This window comes from Salvelinus namaycush, chromosome 9 (genome assembly GCF_016432855.1).
Source record: "Salvelinus namaycush isolate Seneca chromosome 9, SaNama_1.0, whole genome shotgun sequence".
Taxonomy (NCBI): Eukaryota; Metazoa; Chordata; class Actinopteri; order Salmoniformes; family Salmonidae; genus Salvelinus; species Salvelinus namaycush.
The window spans coordinates 14,448,176-14,459,583 of NC_052315.1; the positions used below are offsets into that span (position 1 = coordinate 14,448,176).

The 11,408-nt window shown below is 39.9% G+C and overlaps 1 long non-coding RNA gene across 1 annotated transcript; it reads left to right on the forward strand.

Moving 5' to 3' along the window:
- Positions 1-523: 523 nt before the first annotated feature.
- LOC120053717 lies at positions 524-4,211 on the forward strand. The gene is made up of 3 exons (XR_005477534.1): positions 524-943; positions 1,065-1,193; positions 1,518-4,211. It is a non-coding gene; the product is annotated as an uncharacterized LOC120053717 (long non-coding RNA).
- The last annotated feature ends 7,197 nt before the right edge of the window (positions 4,212-11,408 follow it).

The following is an 11,408-nucleotide window of genomic DNA, read 5'->3' on the forward strand; positions in this document are numbered from 1 at the left end:
TAGTAACGCTGAGAGCCAACTTTATTAACTGGATTGTGTAGTAGCTTGCTAGTTTTGTTTCATGTCATAGATAGGGGCCTGTTTTTCCTGACAGCCTGACCATGAAAATGTGTGGCTATAACTAGGGCCTTGAGATGTCCCTGGTCAGATGTATAATTATACACTTTTTATATATTATATAGTTTTTTTCTGATGAGCCTACTTAAACAATGTATTAGTTAGATGATAATCTAGCCCAAATGCAGGCAGATGGCGATATTGGGTCGTTTCAGATTAAACGACTCAATATCGCCATCTGCCGGCATTTGGGCTAATGATAATCATGATACGCTGTGCTGATTAGGTTTCTAGTTAAAATTACTATTGTATTATTTTCATTACGTTTTCCATTTCCCCAAACATTGTAAATGAAAGTACACCCACCTGACCGTAAAATAAGACTTGTATACATTTAAACGTTAAAACGTACACGAATACCCGTGACACTGCTGTATAACTGCGTCACTACAGGAAGAACTTCCCAGTGGATGAATGTACTTATCAAAACAAACAAACCACGTATGCTTTCAACGAAATGCTCGAGTGAACTTGCTGTTACCTCGATTGAAACCACGTGCCGATTTAATTCTAGTGTTACTCCATATTTTTAGTGTTAACCGACAACAAAAATGCAATTTCAAGGAGTCATGAGGATTATTTTACCGACGCTGTGGGCTATTTCAACCATAGCAGAGGAAACCACGATGTCGCCGACAGGCAGTACTACTGCCATCAACACCAAACATATCACGAATTCGAGTGCCAATAACACGACGTCCAAGAACAATCACCGCAACTTTTTCAACGCTTTCGTAGTAGATAATTCAATGATACAAAGAACATTGTACGTCCTTATTGGAATCACCACAATTGGAGTGCTCTATTTCCTCGTGAGAGCTGTGCGGTGAGTATAACAAGTTGATTATAACACACTACTACTAGTTGGTAGCAATGGTTGCCTAATTCATTTGAGCATTGAATGCCTGTTTCAGTGTGTATATGACATTTAATGATGTTATGTTTAGGCTGAAGAAAACAACAACCTCTCGGAAGAAATATGGCCTGTTGTCAAACTATGATGACAGCGTGGAGATGGCTGCTCTGGAGAGTGATGAGGAGGACGACACTGTATATGAAGCCAGGTCCCTGAGAAGGTGAGTTAGATACCACGTCTACAGTCCACGCAATGTTACTCCTGTACTAACTATACAAAGTCCTTTACTTTGCAAGTTTGCATTGATACTGAGACTAAAGATCACTCAAATACAAGAACAGTACCCCAAACTTTAAAGGACAGCTTTTTTCATATAACTTGGTCAATCATCCACATTTAATATGTTATTGTGTCAACGTGTGTGGTTTGTTATTAAACAATGACCCCTGATTCAATTATTACACCTTCAAACCTTGTTGGTGTCATTATTGCTTGATTGATCTAACTTGTGCTCTGTCTGTCTTTTATGTTTTATCTTTACCAGATAAGTCCGGGTCTTGTCAAAGAACACACATTGGACTAGGGAAAGAATGGAGACATTCCTAAAGCATATTTTTCAATGGTTATTATGGCATATCATTGTTTTTCTTATTCCCTTGGCCATGAAAACAGCAAAACTGGCTATCAAAATGACTGCTCTATTTTCTGATGAACTCATGTTGTATAGCTGCCTGGGTATGAAGAAAACATAGTGTTTTTGGTGACCAAACCGACAGTTGATTCTATCTATGAAGAGGAAGAAATGGGATTTGTAACATTACAAGACCAACCAGTTGTGCTGGGTCTGATGCCAAAGCTGCTTGAGTGAATGTGAGCAGGATAATTTTTTCAAATCAGCTCAGCGACAATGCGTTGTATTGTGTAAAGTGGACCACCATGTTCCCTCTGCCCATATTGAACTGTGCATAACAAAGACAACAATGAACAAAATGAAATATCTCAATTAACCCGGTCGATGTGTTGCCAAGGTTTTATTTCTTTGTCTCCTAACAAAATACTGTTGCCATGTCATCCTATATATTTTGACGTCCACCTTGAATCATACTTGGACCATTAGTTAGGCTAGTTGCTAATAGCCTGATTGTGTTTACAAACTACTGTAAACTAAACCAGCCTACCAATATCCCCACCCCATTTGAACTATGCACCAGAATGTTGTACTGTACGATGTACCTGCTCTATTTGGAAGACCCAGACCTAATATGTTCACAATACTATTAACACAAAGAAGTTTCTCAGAAAGCAAGACTTAAGACATTTTTACAATCTCAGACAGTATGGAATTTGTCTCTAATTATAGCTTAGGAAATGCAGACTAATCAATATGCAATTCCACTGGCGATCAAAAATATCACGCCCTCCTTTATGTTTACCTGCAACTTTGTAGGAGAAGATGTTACTCATATCAGTTAAACTTGTAAAAAAAAAAAAGATGGGATTTTCTAAAGCATGACTAATTTCAGAGCTGGTTCTTTTCTTTTTGTTACACATGGTTGCTGTTGACTGATTGAAATTGTATTTATGTTTATGAAGTTCATTTTCACTTTTTGAAACATTTACTCTGTGATTTGTCCAGAGAACTTGCTGTTGTATTAACACAAGACACTAAAATGTTGTTGTTTTTTTGTTTAAAAAAAAAATCCTTTACCAATCCTTGGTTATTCAAAATGTTAGTTTTTGAATCTATTGTGTATTACGTTTCCAAACCATACTCAAGTTGCTGAAGCACTTTTTAAGTGGATCCCTGGAAGTCTCTGTCACTACTGTGCTTGTTTCCATAGCAATTGCTAGGGGGAAACCCAACGATATGACACACTGCTTTATACATTGTAAAATCTTGGTTAATTGTACCTTTCTTTCCAGGAGGTAACTGTATTGATAGTAGAATGTGAGGTTACCTTCCCGATAATCAGAAGAGATGGTTCTCTCTTTAGGGAAGCTATCCTGCTGAGAATACTCCCAGGTGTCTCTCTTGTGATTACACATATTGGAAAAATTGATTGTACCCTTTAAACAATGTCAATATCTCTGACATTTTGCTCTGGCTAAAGTAGCAGGCCCATTAATCTGGCTGATCACCCTGATACCCTCCCTAATGTATCTCAAGTCATTTTGGATGCTATTCAAGAAGCGAAACTTGTTATTGTGTTTCTGGGATAAGTGTAAAACTATATTTTCCCTCATGACAGAAAATTGCATTTTTGAATTAATATAGCATCTCCTTTTTGATTCGTACTGTTATGTCAAGTACGTGTATCCAAATGTGTAGTCTTATCTCAAAAACGTATGCCACAAAACCCAGTTACTGTGCTTGTTTGAATAGGGTCCAGAATCTGGCATCAAGTGCCATGAGTGTCTGTTTTGCAGAGTATGCACCTCACTCACTCACTCATTCAGCCAATGTAGACTATTCTCCAGCCATCAGATCTCTATAGAGAAGGAGTAGGGGGACTGGGAGCACACAGTTGGAACTGACTACCAGGGAGGGTTTCTGATGATATAGGACAGATATGGGAGAAACCATGGGGGAATCATTTGGGGGTGGATGTGGGGGAGAAACAATACGTCTGTACTAGAAAGGGTCATATTTTGTAAGAATGTAAATGCTGCACCTGAGCTGGAAACAGCAGCTGTTGGGATGCCGGATCACATCGTTCGCTGGTGTAATAAGATTTGTTTCGTCTTAAGGTGGTTTTCTGTCTGCATTCCATTCAGTCTGTGCTAATCTTGTATTTAATGCTAGCGATGTTAGTCACATGATTAAGGCCTCATTGAAACTTCAATGCTCTGACTGGATCTAACAAATATAATGATGACCTTCTCAGTTTGAATATCTAATTTGTTACCAATACAGTTTTGACTTGTTTTCATGGGTTTTTTCTCGCCATCCTCTGTCAACTGTATGTACATTGTGATCGGCAATATCATTCCTTTGTCAATACTTTGGCCTGTGTGATACAGAAGTCAAAGTCGTGTTGGGAATGAGTTCAAAGTCTGTGTGTATTTAGTCTTGTGTTCCCTGTTGAAGACTAGTAGTGAGTGCTGTGTGGATGCAGCAGGGCCGAGGCCCTCTGGTTGGTGGTGGGTAGCCTTGTTCGATTGTTCTGACACTTAGGCTGTTCCTGTTTGCTCTTTTCAAATAACAATGAAAATAAAAACAGTGAAACTTTGACCAAAACTGACTTGTTTCGCTGGTCATTGTGAAGGTTCTAAATCAGTGGGATTATGAAAAACTGTATACAAAACAGGGCCTATTGCAACTTCAGCAATTCAGGAGTTTTATTGGATGCAATTTAAATTTGACCTAGCCATTCACATAACAATAATTCAAATGGAATGGACCCAAATTCTCTTCATATGTTGCCGATTTGATTTGAAAAGTTTACAGTATGGACATAAAGAATTGCCACCAGATGGCAACCTAACTCCACTTGTTCCACTAATAATATCCAAACTCTGCCCAGAGACAGAGGCCTAGAATATAAGAATGTTACCACATTTGAGTGTGTGTGTCATATGTTCTAATGGGGTATATTTTCTCCACACCCCCTTGGTCCTTTCTGACTCATCATCATTATAGCTGTTCATCCTACTGATCAGTACATTCTCTTCTGACTTTCCAAAGCATCAGTTGGCTGTTTATACAGGGATGTAGTAAGATAAATTAGCTAGGTTTCCATTCAATTGGTGACAGATTTTCAAGGGAATGTTCTAGAATCTGCATAAAGAAAATATGCACATTTTCCCACCTGTGGTGTGGTTCCACCAAATGGACTTGTTGTGGATAAAAATCAGTGCATGATGACAGTGCACACAAAATGTATTTTTTCCTGTAAGTGGACCGAATAAAAATCTGAAGTTCAATGTGTTTCCATTGCATTTTCAACTCTGACTGTACTGACTGTTTTGTCACAAGAACTGTTGTGTTAAATAGCAAATGTGCTTACTCTGGTTTTGGCACGTGCTCTCTAGCCAACAGCTGGCCGATACAGTGCAGGTAGGCTAGTCTACATGATGATTATTATGGATCAGTCCCTCAATAGAGAATAAGACCCTCAATGTTTATTGGAAAGGAACATCAAGATCACGGTGCACTTTCACCACCCGGTGAAGTTCATCATTTAATTCATTTGTAGCCTGATAAACCGCATGGTTTCCTGAGTAGTATCATCACGTGATTCCAAGTTTACTTCAATATGATGGTTATAATATCAATATTCGCACATAGAGGAGTTTACACTTCCATTTCTCTCATTGTTCATTTTACCAACACAAAAAGATCCCACCATGTTTAACTAACAAATTAACCTAACTTCTGGAAACGTGGTTTGTAACCACATTGGATGGAAACCTAGCTAGTAAGACAGAAATATTTTAGGTGGGCAGGGTTTTTTCTGGCTCAAAATGGGACTTATGGTGGTTGCCGATGGTGCGGTTGCCGACCGAACATTTTAGAGGCCCTCAGGTTGGCTGCAGTGAAAAATGTTGTCTGTTTTAAAGCTAATTTCCTGGAATTCTACACATTTTGCCGTGGCTTATGAGTGACTCAAACATTATAACAAAATCAATGTGGGACCCATGCCATGACAAAAATACTCATTTTTTGAATTTTAGATTCTTCCAGACTGTCTATCTTTTCTTTTGGTGATTGTTAGTTCTCAAAGATGATCTTATTTAAAAAATATATTAGTTCATTATCTTTTTCTACATACGTTATATCTGGTTTTAGTCGTTTAAGTTTACTCTGAACGTTTTCCCATCCCGAAAATTATATATATATATATACAGTGTGTATGTGTATATATATATATATATATATATATAGTGTATATATACAGTTGAAGTCGGAAGTTTACGTACACCTTAGCCAAATACATTTAAAATTAGTTTTTCACAATTCCTGACATTTAATCCTAGGAAAAATTCCTTGTCTTAGGTCAGTTAGGATCACCACTTTATTTTAAGAATGTGAAATGTCAGAATAATAGCAGAGAGAATGATTTATTTCAGCTTTTATTTCATTCATCACATTCCCAGTGGGTCAGAAGTCTACATACACTCAATTAGTATTTGGTAGCATTGCCTTTAAATTTTTTAACTTGGGTCAAATGTTTCAGGTAGCCTTCCACAAGCTTCCCACAATAAGTTGGTTGAATTTTGGCCCATTCCTCCTGACAGAGCTGGTGTAACTGAGTCAGGTTTGTAGGCCTGCGTGCTCGCACACACTTTTTCAGTTCTGCCCACAAATGTTCTATGGGATTGAGGTCAGGGCTTTGTGATGGCCACTCCAATACCTTGACTTTGTTGTCCTTAAGCCCTTTTGCCACAACTTTGGAAGTATGCTTGGGGTCATGGTCCATTTGGAAGACCCATTTTGCAACCAAGCTTTAACTTCCTGACTGATGTCTTGAGATGTTGCTTCAATATATCCACATAATTTTCCTTCCTCATGATGCAATCTATTTTGTGAAGTGCACCAGTCCCACCTGCAGCAAAGCACCCCCACAACATGAAGCTGCCACCCCCGTGCTTCACGGCTGGGATGGTGTTCTTTGGCTTGCAAGCCTCCCCCTTTTTCCTCCAAACATAATGATGGTCATTATGCCCAAACAGTTCTATTTTTGTTCAACAGACCAGAGGACATTTCTCAAAAAAGTACAATCTTTGTCCCCATGTGCAGGTGCAAACCGTAGTCTGTCTTTTTTTGGGCGGTTTTGGAGCAGTGGCTTCTTCCTTGCTGAGCGGCTTTTCAGGTTATGTCGATATAGGACTCGTTTTACTGTGGATATAGATACTTTCTACCTGTTTCCTCCAGCATCTTCACAAGGTCCTTTGCTGTTGTTCTGGGATTCATTTGCACTTTTCGCACCAAAGTATGTTCATCTATAGGAGACAGAACGCGTCTCCTTCCTGAGCGGTATGACAGCTGCGTGGTCCCATGGTGTTTATACATGTGTAATATTGTTTGTACAGATGAACGTGGTACCTTCAGGCATTTGGAAATTGCTCCCAAGGATGAACCAGACTTGTGGAGGTCTACAATTATTTTTTCTGAGGTCTTGGCTGATTTCTTTTGATTTTCCCATGATATCAAGCAAAGAAGCACTGAGTATGAAGGTAGGCCTTGAAACACATCCACAGGTACACCTCCAGTTGACTCAAATTATGTCAATTAGCCTATCAGAAGCGTCTAAAGCCATGACCTTTTCTGGAATTTTCCAAGCTGTTTAAAGGCACAGTCAACTTAGTGTATGTACACTTCTGACTCATTGGAATTGTGATACAGTGAATTATACGTGAAATAATCTGTGTGTAAACAATTGTTGGAAAAATGACTTGTGTCATGCACAAAATAGATGTCCTAACCGACTTGCCAAATCTATAGTTTGTTAACAAGAAATTTGTGGAGTGGTTGAAAAACGAGTTTTAATGACTCCAACCTAAGTGTATGTAAACTTCCGACTTCAACTATATATATATATATATATGTATATATATATATATATACAGTACCAGTCAAAAATTTGGACACACCTACTCATTCCAGTGTAGAATAATAGTGTAGACATCAAAACTATGAAATAACACAAGCATTTCGCTACACTCGTAATAACATCTGCTAACCATGTCTATGTGACCAATAACATTTGATTTGAATTAACAGGTGTGCCTTGAAAAAAGTTAATTTGTGGAATTGCTATCCTTCTTAATGCGTTTTAGCAAATCAGTTGTGTTGTGAGAAGGTAGTATACAGAATACAGGTATACAGAAGATAGCCCTATTTGGTAGAAGACCAAGTCCATATTATGGCAAGAACAGCTTAAGCAAAGAGAAATGACAGTCCATCATTACTTTAAGACATGAATGTCAGTCAATCTGGAGAATTTCAAGAACATTGAAAGTTTCTTCAAGTGCGGTCGCAAAAACCATCAAGCTCTATGATGAAACTGTCTCTCATGAGGACCGCCACAGGAATGGAAGACCCAGAGTCACCTGTGCTGCAGAGAATAAGTTCATTAGACTTACCAGCCTCAGAAATTGCAGCCCAAATAAATGCTTCACAGAGTTCAAGTAACAGACATGACAACATCAACTATTCAGAGGAGACTGCGTGATTCAGGGCTTCATGATCGAATTGCTGCAGAGAAACCACTACTAAAGGACACCAATAATAATAAGAGACTTGCTTTGGCCAAGAAACACAAGCAATGGACATTAGACCAGTGAAAATCTGTCCTTTGGTCTGATGAGTCCAAATTTGAGATTTTTGGTTCCAACTGCCTAATCTTTCTGAGACACAGAGTAGGTGAACGAGGATCTCTGTATGTGTGGTTCCCACCGTGAAGCATGGAGGAGGTGTGATGTTGTGGGGGTGCTTTGCTGGGGACACTGTGATTTATTTAGATTTCAAGCCACACTTAACCAGCATGGCTACCACAGCATTCTGCAGCGACACGCCATCCCATCTGGTTTGCGCTTAGTGGGACTAGCATTTGTTTTTCAACAGGACAACGACCCAACACACCTCCAGGCTGTGTAATGGCTATTTTACCAAGAAGGAGAGTGATGGAGTGCCGCATCAGATGACCTAGCCTCCACAATCACCTGAACTCAACCCAATTGAGATGTTTTGGGATGAGTTTATTTATTTTCAAATTATTATTTACAATGACAGCCTACACTGGCCAAACCCGGACGATGCTGGACCAATTGTGGGCCGCCTTATGGGACTCCCAATCCTTGCCTGTTGTGATACAGCCTGGACGTTGGACCGCAGAGTGAAGGAAAAGCAGCCAAGTGCTCAGCATATATGGGAACTCCTTCAAGATTGTTGGAAAAGCATTCCAGGTGAAGCTGGTTGAGAGAATGCCAAGAGTGTAAGAAGCTGTCATCAAAGCAAAGGGCACTTTGAAGTATCTCAAATATAAAATATCATATGATTTCTTTAACACTTATTTGGTTAGATTCCATGTGTTATTTCATAGTTTTGATGTCTTCACTATTATTCTACAATGTAGAAAATAGTAAAAATAAAGAAAAACCCTTGAATGAGTAGGTGTGTCCAAACTTTGACTGGTACTGTATATATATGTTTTATCAATCTACACACAATACCCCATAATGACAACGTGAAAACGGGTTTTTAGCAATGTTTGTAAATGTATTAAAAATAAAAAACAGAAACACCTTATTTACATAAGTATTCAGACCCTTTGCTATGAGAAATTGAGCTCAGGTGCATCTTGTTTCCATTGATCATCATTGAGATGTTTCTACAACTTGATTGGAGCACCTGTGGTAAATTCAATTGATTGAACATGATATGGAAAGGCACACACCTGTCTATGTAAGGTCCCACAGTTGAGCCATGAAGTCGAAGGAATTATCCGCAGAGCGCCGAGACAGGATTGTGTCAAGGCACAGATCTGGGGAAGGGTCCCAAAAAATGTCTCCAGCATTGAAGGTCCCCAAGAACACAATGGCCTCCATCATTCTTACATGGAAGAAGTTTGGAACCACCAAGACTTCCTAGAGCTGGCCGCCCGACCAAACTGAGCAATCGGGGGAGAAGGGCCTTGGTCAGGGAGGTGACCAAGAACCCGATGGTCACTTTAACAGAGTTCCTCTGTAGAGATGGGAAAACCTTCCAAAGGACAACCATCTCTGCAGCACTCTACCAATCAGGCCTTTATGGTAGAGTGGCCATGCAGAAGCAACTCCCCAGTAAAAGCCACATGATAGCCCGCTTGCAGTTTGTCAAAAGGCACCTAAAGGACTCTCAGACCATGAGAAATAAGTTTCTCTGGTCTGATGAAATTAAAATTGAACTATTTGGCCTCAATGCCAAGCATCACGTCTGGAGGAAACCTGGCACCATCCCTACGCTGAAGCATGGTGGTGGCAGCATCATGCTGTGGGGATGTTTTTCAGCGGCAGAGTCTGGGAAACTAGTCAGGATCGAGGGAAAGATGATTGGAGCGAAGTACAGAGAGATCCTTGATGAAAACCTACTCCACAGCACTCAGGACCTCAGACTGGGGCAAAGGTTCACCTTCCAACAGGAGAACGACCTTAAGCACACAGCCAAGAAAACACAGGAGTGGCTTCGGGACAAGTTTCTGAATGTCCTTGAGTGGCCCAGCCAGAGCCTGGACTGGGAGACCTGAAAATAGCTGTGCAGTGATGCTCCCCATCCAACCTGTTAGAGCTTGAGAGGATCTGCAGAGAAGAATGAGAGAAATGCCAATGTGCTTCAACAAAGTACTGAGTAAAGGGTCTGAATACTTATATAAATGTGATATTTTTTTTTATAAATTAGCAAAAATGTATAAAAACCTGTTTTTGCTTTGTCATTATGAGGTATTGTGTGTAGATTGATGAGGGGGGAAAAATAATTCAATCCACTCAGGAATAAGGCTGTATGTAACGTAACAAAATGTGGAAAAAGTCAAGGAGTCTGAATACTTTCCGAATGTACTGTATATATAAAACATATATTTTAAATGTTTACTGTTTGGACATAGGTGCGCCAAAAAACCACTTTGGCGGCCCACCGAAGTCTTTTCTGTTGGCCCTCTCCTTCGGGAAGGCCGTTAATGCTCAGCCCAGTAAAAGCTCTTCCCTGTCCTGGCACACATACACAAGCCATGTCTCGATTGTCTCAAGGCTTAAAATAGCTTTCACCTGGATTCACCTAAGAGAAAAAATAAGAAACTTGCACACTGCTCTCGCTAGTATCACTGCTCTTTATTAAGCTTCACGTATCGGCCTCAAGGCCTTCGTCAGAGCTTTTGTGAATGTTTTTAATTTGCACCCTTATGTAGACATTGCTCCACCCACATCCTTTCAATGCATCGCATGGGGTTGGATTCACCTGGACAGTCTATGTCATGGAAAGAGCAGTTGTTCCTAATGTTTTGTAGATTCAGTGTATAATGCTGTTTTGCACAGGCCAGGTATGGTAAGTACAAGAAGGAAGTAGGGAAGGGAAAATGTGAGGGAAATGTGCTTGTAACAATATACCCTGTAATATACCCTGTAATATACCCTGTAATATACCCTGTAGTCACAAATAGTTCATCTCACTCTCTCTTTCTTGTCAATTCTCAGTGCATTCTTAATGCTGACTGCCTTCTACATGCCTGTATTAGTTGGTGTTGGAGAGGCATCTAGCATTGCAGGTGCACATGCCGGTATGTGACATTCTGGCCTGGGCTGCATATGCTTTTCCAATTACCTCTGTTAAACTCCACTGTCACATCCTTGCTCGATGCAAACATCCGAGAGCCGGGCCCAGCCCAGAAGAGGATTTGCATTAGGTAATTCCGGTTGACTCGTGTCAACGGCAATTTGCAGCACTCCAAAAAATGTGGAG